Genomic DNA, 17,470 nt, shown 5'->3' with positions numbered 1-17,470 from the left:
AAACATGACTTAGACACCAAATGATACACTGTATGCCATGTTTCCAAATTTTTATGCACAGTGGTTACAGCATTAAGCGAATGCATGTGAATATACAAAGGTGCATTGCATTAAACAAGTCCAATGAGCGTCCCAAAATGGCCGGCCTGCCTGCTTTCATCCATCAATTGTTCTAAATTTTTCATTACCCAATGAGCTGAGGTGGAGTCTTAGCCAGTGGTACCATCAGGGAGGTGTGTAAAGCACTTTAGGCTAGACAGCCAATCAGCTGCCAGCTTCCATCTGTCAATCAAATACAGCAGCCAATCAGAAAGCTGCCCATTGATCAGCAGGCCCTTTATGACATCACAGACAGACCCTCAGAACTATCTGTGCATGTCTAATGGCTGGCTGTCAGTTGGGCGGGTGGGTGGCAGAGGGAGGGGATGTCTGTCTCGTTTCTCCTGAAAATTGCGGTTTTTCTGCGTTTACGGGAAAAGTTGAGGTCCGACGCGCAAAAGTGGGGTATCGTAGAAATCACCTTTTAAAGACGCACATTTCTGGCCCCCCAAAAATGGGCATTTCAAATGAGAAATTAGTCCAATTAACAAAATAGGGTGAATAAGTATGTATTTCAGGGGTGAGTTAGCAGGTTATTGGGGAAGTAAGTCCTGATATTTTTGGAGGTTGCAGGGGCCACTACACCATTCAAAATAGGCAGGCTTTAGCATATGCAGTTAGGCCCCGTAGGATGATTTTAGCTAAAAAGTGCCCCAAACACTCAAACGGGCTTGTATCTGGAAAGGGAAAATATGGGAAACATGACTTAGACACCAAATGATACACTGTATGCCATGTTTCCAAATTTTTATGCACAGTGGTTACAGCATTAAGCGAATGCATGTGAATATACAAAGGTGCATTGCATTAAACAAGTCCAATGAGCGTCCCAAAATGGCCGGCCTGCCTGCTTTCATCCACCAATTGTTCTAAATTTTTCATTACCCAATGAGCTGAGGTGGAGTCTTAGCCAGTGGTACCATCAGGGAGGTGTGTAAAGCACTTTAGGTTAGACAGCCAATCAGCTGCCAGCTTCCATCTGTCAATCAAATACAGCAGCCAATTTGAAAGCTGCCCATTGATCAGCAGGCCCTTTATGACATCACAGACAGACCCTCAGAACTATCTGTGCATGTCTAATGGCTGGCTGTCAGTTGGGCGGGTGGGTGGCAGAGGGAGGGGATGTCTGTCTCGTTTCTCCTGAAAATTTAGGTTTTTCTGCGTTTACGGGAAAAGTTGAGATCCGACGCGCAAAAGTGGGGTATCGTAGAAATCACCTTTTAAAGACGCACATTTCTGGCTCCCCAAAAATGGGCATTGCAAATGAGAAATTAGTCCAATGAACAAAATAGGGTGAATAAGTATGTATTTCAGGGGTGAGTTAGCAGGTTATTGGGGAAGTAAGTCCTGATATTTTTGGAGGTTGCAGTGGCCACTACACCATTCAAAATAGGCAGGCTTTAGCATATGCAGTTAGGCCCTGTAGGATGATTTTAGCTAAAAAGTGTCCCAAACACTCAAACGGGCTTGTATCTGGGAAGGGAAAATATGGGAAACATGACTTAGACACCAAATGATACAGTGTATGCCATGTTTCCAAATTTTTATGCACAGTGGTTACAGCATGAAGCGAATGCATGTGAATATACAAAGGTGCATTGCATTAAACAAGTCCAATGAGCGTCCCAAAATGGCCGGCCTGCCTGCTTTCATCCATCAATTGTTCTAAATTTTTCATTACCCAATGAGCTGAGGTGGAGTCTTAGCCAGTGGTACCATCAGGGAGGTGTGTAAAGCACTTTAGGCTAGACAGCCAATCAGCTGCCAGCTTCCATCTGTCAAGCAAATACAGCAGCCAATCAGAAAGCTGCCCATTGATCAGCAGGCCCTTTATGACATCACAGACAGACCCTCAGAACTATCTGTGCATGTCTAATGGCTGGCTGTCAGTTGGGCGGGTGGGTGGCAGAGGGAGGGGATGTCTGTCTCGTTTCTCCTGAAAATTGCGGTTTTTCTGCGTTTACGGGAAAAGTTAAGGTCCGACGCGCAAAAGTGGGGTATCGTAGAAATCACCTTTTAAAGACGCACATTTCTGGCCCCCCAAAAACTGGCATTTTAAATGAGAAATGAGTCCAATTAACAAAATAGGGTGAATAAGTATGTATTTCAGGGGTGAGTTAGCAGGTTATTGGGGAAGTAAGTCCTGATATTTTTGGAGGTTGCAGGTGCCACTAGACCATTCAAAATAGGCAGGCTTTAGCATATGCAGTTAGGCCCCGTAGGATGATTTTAGCTAAAAAGTGCCCCAAACACTCAAATGGCTAGTATCTGGGAAGGAAAAACATGGGAAACATGACTTAGACACCAAATGATACACTGTATGCCATGTTTCCAAATTTTTATGCACAGTGGTTACAGCATGAAGCGAATGCATGTGAAAATACAAAGGTGCATTGCATTAAACAAGTCCAATGAGCGTCCCAAAATGGCCGGCCTGCCTGCTTTCATCCATCAATTGTTCTAAATTTTTCATTACCCAATGAGCTGAGGTGGAGTCTTAGCCAGTGGTACCATCAGGGAGGTGTGTAAAGCACTTTAGGCTAGACAGCCAATCAGCTGCCAGCTTCCATCTGTCAATCAAATACAGCAGCCAATCAGAAAGCTGCCCATTGATCAGCAGGCCCTTTATGACATCACAGAGAGACCCTCAGAACTATCTGTGCATGTCTAATGGCTGACTGTCAGTTGGGCGGGTGGGTGGCAGAGGGAGGGGATATCTGTCTCGTTTCTCCTGAAAATTGCGGTTTTTTTTGCGTTTACGGGAAAAGTTGAGGTCTGACGCGCAAAAGTGGGGTATCGTAGAAATCACCTTTTAAAGACGCACATTTCTGGCCCCCCAAAAATGGGCATTTCAAATGAGAAATGAGTCCAATGAACAGATATGGTGAATAAGTATGTATTTCAGGGGTGAGTTAGCAGGTTATTGGGGAAGTAAGTCCTGATATTTTTGGAGGTTGCAGGGGCCACTACACCATTCAAAATAGGCAGGCTTTAGCATATGCAGTTAGGCCCTGTAGGATGATTTTAGCTAAAAAGTGCCCCAAACACTCAAACGGGCTTGTATCTGGGAAGAGAAAATATGGGAAACATGAATTAGACACCAAATGATACGCTGTATGCCATGTTTCCAAATTTTTATGCACAGTGGTTACAGCATGAAGCGAATGCATGTGAATATACAAAGGTGCATTGCATTAAACAAGTCCACTGAGCGTCCCAAAATGGCCGGCCTGCCTGCTTTCATCCATCAATTGTTCTAAATTTTTCATTACCCAATGAGCTGAGGTGGAGTCTTAGCCAGTGGTATCCTCAGGGAGGTGTGTAAAGCACTTTAGGCTAGACAGCCAATCAGCTGCCAGCTTCCATCTGTCAATCAAATACAGCAGCCAATCAGAAAGCTGCCCATTGATCAGCAGGCCCTTTATGACATCACAGACAGACCCTCAGAACTATCTGTGCATGTCTAATGGCTGGCTGTCAGTTGGGCGGGTGGGTGGCAGAGGGAGGGGATGTCTGTCTCGTTTCTCCTGAAAATTGCGGTTTTTCTGCGTTTACGGGAAAAGTTGAGATCCGACGCGCAAAAGTGGGGTATCGTAGAAATCACCTTTTAAAGACGCACATTTCTGGCTCCCCAAAAATGGGCATTTCAAATGAGAAATTAGTCCAATGAACAAAATAGGGTGAATAAGTATGTATTTCAGGGGTGAGTTAGCAGGTTATTGGGGAAGTAAGTCCTGATATTTTTGGAGGTTGCAGTGGCCACTACACCATTCAAAATAGGCAGGCTTTAGCATATGCAGTTAGGCCCTGTAGGATGATTTTAGCTAAAAAGTGTCCCAAACACTCAAACGGGCTTGTATCTGGGAAGGGAAAATATGGGAAACATGACTTAGACACCAAATGATACACTGTATGCCATGTTTCCAAATTTGTATGCACAGTGGTTACAGCATGAAGCGAATGCATGTGAAAATACAAAGGTGCATTAAACAAGTCCAATGAGCGTCCCAAAATGGCCGGCCTGCCTGCTTTCATCCATCAATTGTTCTAAATTTTTCATTACCCAATGAGCTGAGGTGGAGTCTTAGCCAGTGGTACCATCAGGGAGGTGTGTAAAGCACTTTAGGCTAGACAGCCAATCAGCTGCCAGCTTCCATCTGTCAATCAAATACAGCAGCCAATCAGAAAGCTGCCCATTGATCAGCAGGCCCTTTATGACATCACAGACAGACCCTCAGAACTATCTGTGCATGTCTAATGGCTGGCTGTCAGTTGGGCGGGTGGGTGGCAGAGGGAGGGGATGTCTGTCTCGTTTCTCCTGAAAATTGCGGTTTTTTTGCGTTTACGGGAAAAGTTGAGGTCTGACGCGCAAAAGTGGGGTATCGTAGAAAACACCTTTTAAAGACGCACATTTCTGGCTCCCCAAAAATGGGCATTTCAAATGAGAAATTAGTCCAATGAACAAAATAGGGTGAATAAGTATGTATTTCAGGGGTGAGTTAGCAGGTTATTGGGGAAGTAAGTCCTGATATTTTTGGAGGTTGCAGGGGCCACTACACCATTCAAAATAGGCAGGCTTTAGCATATGCAGTTAGGCCCTGTAGGATGATTTTAGCTAAAAAGTGTCCCAAACACTCAAACGGGCTTGTATCTGGGAAGGGAAAATATGGGAAACATGACTTAGACACCAAATGATACACTGTATGCCATGTTTCCAAATTTGTATGCACAGTGGTTACAGCATGAAGCGAATGCATGTGAAAATACAAAGGTGCATTAAACAAGTCCAATGAGCGTCCCAAAATGGCCGGCCTGCCTGCTTTCATCCATCAATTGTTCTAAATTTTTCATTACCCAATGAGCTGAGGTGGAGTCTTAGCCAGTGGTACCATCAGGGAGGTGTGTAAAGCACTTTAGGCTAGACAGCCAATCAGCTGCCAGCTTCCATCTGTCAATCAAATACAGCAGCCAATCAGAAAGCTGCCCATTGATCAGCAGGCCCTTTATGACATCACAGACAGACCCTCAGAACTATCTGTGCATGTCTAATGGCTGGCTGTCAGTTGGGCGGGTGGGTGGCAGAGGGAGGGGATGTCTGTCTCGTTTCTCCTGAAAATTGCGGTTTTTTTGCGTTTACGGGAAAAGTTGAGGTCTGACGCGCAAAAGTGGGGTATCGTAGAAAACACCTTTTAAAGACGCACATTTCTGGCTCCCCAAAAATGGGCATTTCAAATGAGAAATTAGTCCAATGAACAAAATAGGGTGAATAAGTATGTATTTCAGGGGTGAGTTAGCAGGTTATTGGGGAAGTAAATCCTGATATTTTTGGAGGTTGCAGGGGCCACTACACCATTCAAAATAGGCAGGCTTTAGCATATGCAGTTAGGCCCTGTAGGATGATTTTAGCTAAAAAGTGCCCCAAACACTCAAACGGGCTTGTATCTGGGAAGGGAAAATATGGGAAACATGAATTAGACACCAAATGATACGCTGTATGCCATGTTTCCAAATTTTTATGCACAGTGGTTACAGCATGAAGCGAATGCATGTGAATATACAAAGGTGCATTGCATTAAACAAGTCCACTGAGCGTCCCAAAATGGCCGGCCTGCCTGCTTTCATCCATCAATTGTTCTAAATTTTTCATTACCCAATGAGCTGAGGTGGAGTCTTAGCCAGTGGTATCCTCAGGGAGGTGTGTAAAGCACTTTAGGCTAGACAGCCAATCAGCTGCCAGCTTCCATCTGTCAATCAAATACAGCAGCCAATCAGAAAGCTGCCCATTGATCAGCAGGCCCTTTATGACATCACAGACAGACCCTCAGAACTATCTGTGCATGTCTAATGGTTGGCTGTCAGTTGGGCGGGTGGGTGGCAGAGGGAGGGGATGTCTGTCTCGTTTCTCCTGAAAATTGCGGTTTTTCTGCGTTTACGGGAAAAGTTGAGATCCGACGCGCAAAAGTGGGGTATCGTAGAAATCACCTTTTAAAGACGCACATTTCTGGCTCCCCAAAAATGGGCATTTCAAATGAGAAATTAGTCCAATGAACAAAATAGGGTGAATAAGTATGTATTTCAGGGGTGAGTTAGCAGGTTATTGGGGAAGTAAGTCCTGATATTTTTGGAGGTTGCAGTGGCCACTACACCATTCAAAATAGGCAGGCTTTAGCATATGCAGTTAGGCCCTGTAGGATGATTTTAGCTAAAAAGTGTCCCAAACACTCAAACGGGCTTGTATCTGGGAAGGGAAAATATGGGAAACATGACTTAGACACCAAATGATACACTGTATGCCATGTTTCCAAATTTGTATGCACAGTGGTTACAGCATGAAGCGAATGCATGTGAAAATACAAAGGTGCATTAAACAAGTCCAATGAGCGTCCCAAAATGGCCGGCCTGCCTGCTTTCATCCATCAATTGTTCTAAATTTTTCATTACCCAATGAGCTGAGGTGGAGTCTTAGCCAGTGGTACCATCAGGGAGGTGTGTAAAGCACTTTAGGCTAGACAGCCAATCAGCTGCCAGCTTCCATCTGTCAATCAAATACAGCAGCCAATCAGAAAGCTGCCCATTGATCAGCAGGCCCTTTATGACATCACAGACAGACCCTCAGAACTATCTGTGCATGTCTAATGGCTGGCTGTCAGTTGGGCGGGTGGGTGGCAGAGGGAGGGGATGTCTGTCTCGTTTCTCCTGAAAATTGCGGTTTTTTTGCGTTTACGGGAAAAGTTGAGGTCTGACGCGCAAAAGTGGGGTATCGTAGAAAACACCTTTTAAAGACGCACATTTCTGGCTCCCCAAAAATGGGCATTTCAAATGAGAAATTAGTCCAATGAACAAAATAGGGTGAATAAGTATGTATTTCAGGGGTGAGTTAGCAGGTTATTGGGGAAGTAAGTCCTGATATTTTTGGAGGTTGCAGGGGCCACTACACCATTCAAAATAGGCAGGCTTTAGCATATGCAGTTAGGCCCTGTAGGATGATTTTAGCTAAAAAGTGCCCCAAACACTCAAACGGGCTTGTATCTGGGAAGGGAAAATATGGGAAACATGAATTAGACACCAAATGATACGCTGTATGCCATGTTTCCAAATTTTTATGCACAGTGGTTACAGCATGAAGCGAATGCATGTGAATATACAAAGGTGCATTGCATTAAACAAGTCCACTGAGCGTCCCAAAATGGCCGGCCTGCCTGCTTTCATCCATCAATTGTTCTAAATTTTTCATTACCCAATGAGCTGAGGTGGAGTCTTAGCCAGTGGTATCCTCAGGGAGGTGTGTAAAGCACTTTAGGCTAGACAGCCAATCAGCTGCCAGCTTCCATCTGTCAATCAAATACAGCAGCCAATCAGAAAGCTGCCCATTGATCAGCAGGCCCTTTATGACATCACAGACAGACCCTCAGAACTATCTGTGCATGTCTAATGGCTGGCTGTCAGTTGGGCGGGTGGGTGGCAGAGGGAGGGGATGTCTGTCTCGTTTCTCCTGAAAATTGCGGTTTTTCTGCGTTTACGGGAAAAGTTGAGATCCGACGCGCAAAAGTGGGGTATCGTAGAAATCACCTTTTAAAGACGCACATTTCTGGCTCCCCAAAAATGGGCATTTCAAATGAGAAATTAGTCCAATGAACAAAATAGGGTGAATAAGTATGTATTTCAGGGGTGAGTTAGCAGGTTATTGGGGAAGTAAGTCCTGATATTTTTGGAGGTTGCAGTGGCCACTACACCATTCAAAATAGGCAGGCTTTAGCATATGCAGTTAGGCCCTGTAGGATGATTTTAGCTAAAAAGTGTCCCAAACACTCAAACGGGCTTGTATCTGGGAAGGGAAAATATGGGAAACATGACTTAGACACCAAATGATACACTGTATGCCATGTTTCCAAATTTTTATGCACAGTGGTTACAGCATGAAGCGAATGCATGTGAAAATACAAAGGTGCATTAAACAAGTCCAATGAGCGTCCCAAAATGGCCGGCCTGCCTGCTTTCATCCATCAATTGTTCTAAATTTTTCATTACCCAATGAGCTGAGGTGGAGTCTTAGCCAGTGGTACCATCAGGGAGGTGTGTAAAGCACTTTAGGCTAGACAGCCAATCAGCTGCCAGCTTCCATCTGTCAATCAAATACAGCAGCCAATCAGAAAGCTGCCCATTGATCAGCAGGCCCTTTATGACATCACAGACAGACCCTCAGAACTATCTGTGCATGTCTAATGGCTGGCTGTCAGTTGGGCGGGTGGGTGGCAGAGGGAGGGGATGTCTGTCTCGTTTCTCCTGAAAATTGCGGTTTTTTTGCGTTTACGGGAAAAGTTGAGGTCTGACGCGCAAAAGTGGGGTATCGTAGAAAACACCTTTTAAAGACGCACATTTCTGGCCCCCCAAAAATGGGCATTTCAAATGAGAAATTAGTCCAATGAACAAAATAGGGTGAATAAGTATGTATTTCAGGGGTGAGTTAGCAGGTTATTGGGGAAGTAAGTCCTGATATTTTTGGAGGTTGCAGTGGCCACTACACCATTCAAAATAGGCAGGCTTTAGCATATGCAGTTAGGCCCTGTAGGATGATTTTAGCTAAAAAGTGTCCCAAACACTCAAACGGGCTTGTATCTGGGAAGGGAAAATATGGGAAACATGACTTAGACACCAAATGATACACTGTATGCCATGTTTCCAAATTTTTATGCACAGTGGTTACAGCATGAAGCGAATGCATGTGAAAATACAAAGGTGCATTAAACAAGTCCAATGAGCGTCCCAAAATGGCCGGCCTGCCTGCTTTCATCCATCAATTGTTCTAAATTTTTCATTACCCAATGAGCTGAGGTGGAGTCTTAGCCAGTGGTACCATCAGGGAGGTGTGTAAAGCACTTTAGGCTAGACAGCCAATCAGCTGCCAGCTTCCATCTGTCAATCAAATACAGCAGCCAATCAGAAAGCTGCCCATTGATCAGCAGGCCCTTTATGACATCACAGACAGACCCTCAGAACTATCTGTGCATGTCTAATGGCTGGCTGTCAGTTGGGCGGGTGGGTGGCAGAGGGAGGGGATGTCTGTCTCGTTTCTCCTGAAAATTGCGGTTTTTTTGCGTTTACGGGAAAAGTTGAGGTCTGACGCGCAAAAGTGGGGTATCGTAGAAAACACCTTTTAAAGACGCACATTTCTGGCCCCCCAAAAATGGGCATTTCAAATGAGAAATGAGTCCAATGAACAGATAGGGTGAATAAGTATGTATTTCAGGGGTGAGTTAGCAGGTTATTGGGGAAGTAAGTCCTGATATTTTTGGAGGTTGCAGGGGCCACTACACCATTCAAAATAGGCAGGCTTTAGCATATGCAGTTAGGCCCTGTAGGATGATTTTAGCTAAAAAGTGTCCCAAACACTCAAACGGGCTTGTATCTGGGAAGGGAAAATATGGGAAACATGACTTAGACACCAAATGATACACTGTATGCCATGTTTCCAAATTTTTATGCACAGTGGTTACAGCATGAAGCGAATGCATGTGAATATACAAAGGTGCATTGCATTAAACAAGTCCACTGAGCGTCCCAAAATGGCCGGCCTGCCTGCTTTCATCCATCAATTGTTCTAAATTTTTCATTACCCAATGAGCTGAGGTGGAGTCTTAGCCAGTGGTACCATCAGGGAGGTGTGTAAAGCACTTTAGGCTAGACAGCCAATCAGCTGCCAGCTTCCATCTGTCAATCAAATACAGCAGCCAATCAGAAAGCTGCCCATTGATCAGAGGGCCCTTTATGACATCACAGACAGACCCTCAGAACTATCTGTGCATGTCTAATGGCTGGCTGTCAGTTGGGCGGGTGGGTGGCAGAGGGAGGGGATGTCTGTCTAGTTTCTCCTGAAAATTGCGTTTTTTCTGCGTTTACGGGAAAAGTTGAGGTCCGACGCGCAAAAGTGGGGTATCGTAGAAATCACCTTTTAAAGACGCACATTTCTGGCCCCCCAAAAATGGGCATTTCAAATGAGAAATGAGTCCAATGAACAAAATAGGGTGATTAAGTATGTATTTTAGGGGTGAGTTAGCAGGTTATTGGGGAAATAAGTCCTGATATTTTTGGAGGTTGCAGGGGCAACTACACCATTCAAAAAAAGGAAGGCTTTAGCATATGCAGTTAGGCCCCGTAGGATGATTTTAGCTAAAAAGAGCCCCTAACACTCAAACGGGCTTGTATCTGGGAAGGGAAAATATGGGAAACATGACTTAGACACCAAATGATACACTGTATGCCATGTTTCCAAATTTGTATGCACAGTGGTTACAGCATGAAGCGAATGCATGTGAATATACAAAGGTGCATTGCATTAAACAAGTCCACTGAGCGTCCCAAAATGGCCGGCCTGCCTGCTTTCATCCATCAATTGTTCTAAATTTTTCATTACCCAATGAGCTGAGGTGGAGTCTTAGCCAGTGGTACCATCAGGGAGGTGTGTAAAGCAGTTTAGGCTAGACAGCCAATCAGCTGCCAGCTTCCATCTGTCAATCAAATACAGCAGCCAATCAGAAACCTGCCCATTGATCAGAGGGCCCTTTATGACATCACAGACAGACCCTCAGAACTATCTGTGCATGTCTAATGGCTGGCTATCAGTTGGGCGGGTGGGTGGCAGAGGGAGGGGATGTCTGTCTCGTTTCTCATGAAAATTGCGGTTTTTCTGCGTTTACGGGAAAAGTTGAGGTCCGACGCGCAAAAGTTGGGTATCGTAGAAATCACCTTTTAAAGACGCACATTTATGGCCCCCCAAAAATGGGCATTTCAAATGAGAAATAAGTCCAATGAACAAAATAGCGTGAATAAGTATGTATTTTAGGGGTGAGTTAGCAGGTTATTGGGGAAGTAAGTCCTGATATTTTTGGAGGTTGCAGGGGCAACTACACCATTCAAAAAAAGGAAGGCTTTAGCATATGCAGTTAGGCCCCGTAGGATGATTTTAGCTAAAAAGTGCCCCAAACACTCAAACGGGCTTGTATCTGGGAAGGGAAAATATGGGAAACATGACTTAGACACCAAATGATACACTGTATGCCATGTTTCCAAATTTTTATGCACAGTGGTTACAGCATGAAGCGAATGCATGTGAAAATACAAAGGTGCATTGCATTAAACAAGTCCAATGAGCGTCCCAAAATGGCCGGCCTGCCTGCTTTCATCCATCAATTGTTCTATATTTTTCATTACCCAATGAGCTGAGGTGGAATCTTAGCCAGTGGTACCATCAGGGAGGTGTGTAAAGCACTTTAGGCTAGACAGCCAATCAGCTGCCAGCTTCCATCTGTCAATCAAATATACAGCAGCCAATCAGAAAGCTGCCCATTGATCAGCAGGCCCTTTATGACATCACAGACAGACCCTCAGAACTATCTGTGCATGTCTAATGGCTGGCTTTCAGTTGGGCGGGTGGGTGGCAGAGGGAGGGGATGTCTGTCTCGTTTCTCCTGAAAATTGCGGTTTTTCTGCGTTTACGGGAAAAGTTGAGGTCCGACGCGCAAAAGTTGGGTATCGTAGAAATCACCTTTTAAAGACGCACATTTATGGCCCCCCAAAAATGGGCATTTCAAATGAGAAATAAGTCCAATGAACAAAATAGCGTGAATAAGTATGTATTTTAGGGGAGAGTTAGCAGGTTATTGGGGAAGTAAGTCCTGATATTTTTGGAGGTTGCAGGGGCAACTACACCATTCAAAAAAAGGAAGGCTTTAGCATATGCAGTTAGGCCCCGTAGGATGATTTTAGCTAAAAAGTGCCCCAAACACTCAAACGGGCTTGTATCTGGGAATGGAAAATATGGGAAACATGACTTAGACACCAAATGATACACTGTATGCCATGTTTCCAAATTTTTATGCACAGTGGTTACAGCATGAAGCGAATGCATGTGAAAATACAAAGGTGCATTGCATTAAACAAGTCCAATGAGCGTCCCAAAATGGCCGGCCTGCCTGCTTTCATCCATCAATTGTTCTATATTTTTCATTACCCAATGAGCTGAGGTGGAATCTTAGCCAGTGGTACCATCAGGGAGGTGTGTAAAGCACTTTAGGCTAGACAGCCAATCAGCTGCCAGCTTCCATCTGTCAATCAAATATACAGCAGCCAATCAGAAAGCTGCCCATTGATCAGCAGGCCCTTTATGACATCACAGACAGACCCTCAGAACTATCTGTGCATGTCTAATGGCTGGCTTTCAGTTGGGCGGGTGGGTGGCAGAGGGAGGGGATGTCTGTCTCGTTTCTCCTGAAAATTGCGGTTTTTCTGCGTTTACGGGAAAAGTTGAGGTCCGACGCGCAAAAGTGGGGTATCGTAGAAATCACCTTTTAAAGACGCACATTTCTGGCCCCCAAAAAATGGGCAATTCAAATGAGAAATGAGTCCAATTAACAAAATAGGGTGAATAAGTATGTATTTCAGGGGTGAGTTAGCAGGTTATTGGGGAAGTAAGTCCTGATATTTTTGGAGGTTGCAGGGGCCACTAGACCATTCAAAATAGGCAGGCTTTAGCATATGCAGTTAGGCCCCGTAGGATGATTTTAGCTAAAAAGTGCCCCAAACACTGAAACGGGCTAGTATCTGGGAAGGAAAAACATGGGAAACTTGACTTAGACACCAAATGATACACTGTATGCCATGTTTCCAAATTTTTATGCACAGTGGTTACAGCATGAAGCGAATGCATGTGAAAATACAAAGGTGCATTGCTTTAAACAAGTCCAATGAGCGTCCCAAAATGGCCGGCCTGCCTGCTTTCATCCATCAATTGTTCTAAATTTTTCATTACCTAATGAGCTGAGGTGGAGTCTTAGCCAGTGGTACCATCAGGGAGGTGTGTAAAGCAGTTTAGGCTAGACAGCCAATCAGCTGCCAGCTTCCATCTGTCAATCAAATACAGCAGCCAATCAGAAAGCTGCCCATTGATCAGCAGGCCCTTTATGACATCACAGACAGACCCTCAGAACTATCTGTGCATGTCTAATGGCTGGCTGTCAGTTGAGTATGTATTTCAGGGGTGAGTTAGCAGGTTATTGGGGAAGTAAGTCCTGATATTTTTGGAGGTTGCAGTGGCCACTACACCATTCAAAATAGGCAGGCTTTAGCATATGCAGTTAGGCCCCGTAGGGTGATTTTAGCTAAAAAGTGCCCCAAACACTCAAACGGGCTTGTATCTGGGAAGGGAAAATATGGGAAACATGACTTAGACACCAAATGATTCACTGTATGCCATGTTTCCAAATTTTTATGCACAGTGGTTACAGCATGAAGCGAATGCATGTGAAAATACAAAGGTGCATTGCATTAAACAAGTCCAATGAGCGTCCCAAAATGGCCGGCCTGCCTGCTTTCATCCATCAATTGTTCTATATTTTTCATTACCCAATGAGCTGAGGTGGAATCTTAGCCAGTGGTACCATCAGGGAGGTGTGTAAAGCACTTTAGGCTAGACAGCCAATCAGCTGCCAGCTTCCATCTGTCAATCACATACAGCAGCCAATCAGAAAGCTGCCCATTGATCAGCAGGCCCTTTATGACATCACAGACAGACCCTCAGAACTATCTGTGCATGTCTAATGGCTGGCTTTCAGTTGGGCGGGTGGGTGGCAGCGGGAGGGGATGTCTGTCTCGTTTCTCCTGAAAATTGAGGTTTTTCTGCGTTTACGGGAAAAGTTGAGGTCCGACGCGCAAAAGTGGGGTATCGTAGAAATCACCTTTTAAAGACGCACATTTATGGCCCCCCAAAAATGGGCATTTCAAATGAGAAATAAGTCCAATGAACAAAATAGCGTGAATAAGTATGTATTTTAGGGGTGAGTTAGCAGGTTATTGGGGAAGTAAGTCCTGATATTTTTGGAGGTTGCAGGGGCAACTACACCATTCAAAAAAAGGAAGGCTTTAGCATATGCAGTTAGGCCCCGTAGGATGATTTTAGCTAAAAAGTGCCCCAAACACTCAAACGGGCTTGTATCTGGGAAGGGAAAATATGGGAAATATGACTTAGACACCAAATAATACACTGTATGCCATGTTTCCAAATTTTTATGCACAGTGGTTACAGCATGAAGCGAATGCATGTGAAAATACAAAGGTGCATTGCATTAAACAAGTCCAATGAGCGTCCCAAAATGGCCGGCCTGCCTGCTTTCATCCATCAATTGTTCTAAATTTTTCATTACCCAATGAGCTGAGGTGGAGTCTTAGCCAGTGGTACCATCAGGGAGGTGTGTAAAGCAGTTTAGGCTAGACAGCCAATCAGCTGCCAGCTTCCATCTGTCAATCAAATACAGCAGCCAATCAGAAAGCTGCCCATTGATCAGAGGGCCCTTTATGACATCACAGACAGACCCTCAGAACTATCTGTGCATGTCTAATGGCTGGCTATCAGTTGGGCGGGTGGGTGGCAGAGGGAGGGGATGTCTGTCTCGTTTCTCCTGAAAATTGCGGTTTTTCTGCGTTTACGGGAAAAGTTGAGGTCCGACGCGCAAAAGTGGGGTATCGTAGAAATCACCTTTTAAAGACACACATTTATGGCCCCCCAAAAATGGGCATTTCAAATGAGAAATAAGTCCAATGAACAAAATAGCGTGAATAAGTATGTATTTTAGGGGTGAGTTAGCAGGTTATTGGGGAAGTAAGTCCTGATATTTTTGGAGGTTGCAGAGGCCACTACACCATTCAAAAAAAGGAAGGCTTTAGCATATGCAGTTAGGCCCCGTAGGATGATTTTAGCTAAAAAGTGCCCCAAACACTCAAACGGGCTTGTATCTGGGAAGGGAAAATATGGGAAACATGACTTAGACACCAAATGATTCACTGTATGCCATGTTTCCAAATTTTTATGCACAGTGGTTACAGCATGAAGCGAATGCATGTGAAAATACAAAGGTGCATTGCATTAAACAAGTCCAATGAGCGTCCCAAAATGGCCGGCCTGCCTGCTTTCATCCATCAATTGTTCTATATTTTTCATTACCCAATGAGCTGAGGTGGAATCTTAGCCAGTGGTACCATCAGGGAGGTGTGTAAAGCACTTTAGGCTAGACAGCCAATCAGCTGCCAGCTTCCATCTGTCAATCAAATACAGCAGCCAATCAGAAAGCTGCCCATTGATCAGCAGGCCCTTTATGACATCACAGACAGACCCTCAGAACTATCTGTGCATGTCTAACGGCTGGCTGTCAGTTGGGCGGGTGGGTGGCAGAGGGAGGGGATGTCTGTCTCGTTTCTCCTGAAAATTGCGGTTTTTCTGCGTTTACGGGAAAAGTTGAGGTCCGACGCGCAAAAGTGGGGTATCGTAGAAATCACCTTTTAAAGACGCACATTTCTGGCCCCCCAAAAATGGGCATTTCAAATGAGAAATGAGTCCAATGAACAAAATAGGGTGAATAAGTATGTATTTCAGGGGTGAGTTAGCAGGTTATTGGGGAAGTAAGTCCTGATATTTTTGGAGGTTGCAGGGGCCACTACACCATTCAAAATAGGCAGGCTTTAGCATATGCAGTTAGGCCCCGTAGGATGATTTTAGCTAAAAAGTGCCCCAAACACTCAAACGGGCTTGTATCTGGGAAGGGAAAATATGGGAAACATGACTTAGACACCAAATGATACACTGTATGCCATGTTTCCAAATTTTTATGCACAGTGGTTACAGCATGAAGCGAATGCATGTGAATATACAAAGGTGCATTGCATTAAACAAGTCCACTGAGCGTCCCAAAATGGCCGGCCTGCCTGCTTTCATCCATCAATTGTTCTAAATTTTTCATTACCCAATGAGCTGAGGTGGAGTCTTAGCCAGTGGTACCATCAGGGAGGTGTGTAAAGCACTTTAGGCTAGACAGCCAATCAGCTGCCAGCTTCCATCTGTCAATCAAATACAGCAGCCAATCAGAAAGCTGCCCATTGATCAGCAGGCCCTTTATGACATCACAGACAGACCCTCAGAACTATCTGTGCATGTCTAATGGCTGGCTGTCAGTTGGGCGGGTGGGTAGCAGAGGGAGGGGATGTCTGTCTCGTTTCTCCTGAAAATTGCGGTTTTTCTGCGTTTACTGGAAAAGTTGAGGTCCGACGCGCAAAAGTGGGGTATCGTAGAAATCACCTTTTAAAGACGCACATTTCTGGCCCCCAAAAAATGGGCAATTCAAATGAGAAATGAGTCCAATTAACAAAATAGTGTGAATAAGTATGTATTTCAGGGGTGAGTTAGCAGGTTATTGGGGAAGTAAATACTGATATTTTTGGAGGTTGCAGGGGCAACTACACCATTCAAAATAGGCAGGCTTTAGCATATGCAGTTAGGCCCTGTAGGATGATTTTAGCTAAAAAGTGCCCCAAACACTCAAACGGGCTTGTATCTGGGAAGGGAAAATATGGGAAATATGACTTAGACACCAAATAATACACTGTATGCCATGTTTCTAAATTTTTATGCACAGTGGTTACAGCATGAAGCGAATGCATGTGAAAATACAAAGGTGCATTGCATTAAACAAGTCCAATGAGCGTCCCAAAATGGCCGGCCTGCCTGCTTTCATCCATCAATTGTTCTAAATTTTTCATTACCCAATGAGCTGAGGTGGAGTCTTAGCCAATGGTACCATCAGGGAGGTGTGTAAAGCACTTTAGGCTAAACAGCCAATCAGCTGCCAGCTTCCATCTGTCAATCAAATACAGCAGCCAATCAGAAAGCTGCCCATTGATCAGCAGGCCCTTTATGACATCACAGACAGACCCTCAGAACTATCTGTGGATGTCTAATGGCTGGCTTTCAGTTGGGCGGGTGGGTGGCAGAGGGAGGGGATGTCTGTCTCGTTTCTCCTGAAAATTGCGGTTTTTCTGCGTTTACGGGAAAAGTTGAGGTCCGACGCGCAAAAGTGGGGTATCGTAGAAATCACCTTTTATAGACGCACATTTCTGGCCCCCAAAAAATGGGCAATTCAAATGAGAAATGAGTCCAATTAACAAAATAGGGTGAATAAGTATGTATTTCAGGGGTGAGTTAGCAGGTTATTGGGGAAGTAAGTCCTGATATTTTTGGAGGTTGCAGGGGCCACTAGACCATTCAAAATAGGCAGGCTTTAGCATATGCAGTTAGGCCCCGTAGGATGATTTTAGCTAAAAAGTGCCCCAAACACTGAAACGGGCTAGTATCTGGGAAGGAAAAACATGGGAAACATGACTTAGACACCAAATGATACACTGTATGCCATGTTTCCAAATTTTTATGCACAGTGGTTACAGCATGAAGCGAATGCATGTGAAAATACAAAGGTGCATTGCTTTAAACAAGTCCAATGAGCGTCCCAAAATGGCCGGCCTGCCTGCTTACATCCATCAATTGTTCTAAATT

Source organism: Crinia signifera, chromosome 6 (assembly GCF_055691185.1).
Source record: "Crinia signifera chromosome 6, ASM5569118v1, whole genome shotgun sequence".
Taxonomy (NCBI): Eukaryota; Metazoa; Chordata; class Amphibia; order Anura; family Myobatrachidae; genus Crinia; species Crinia signifera.
The sequence above is the reverse complement of the archived record's forward strand: the minus strand, read 5'-3'. Positions refer to the sequence as shown.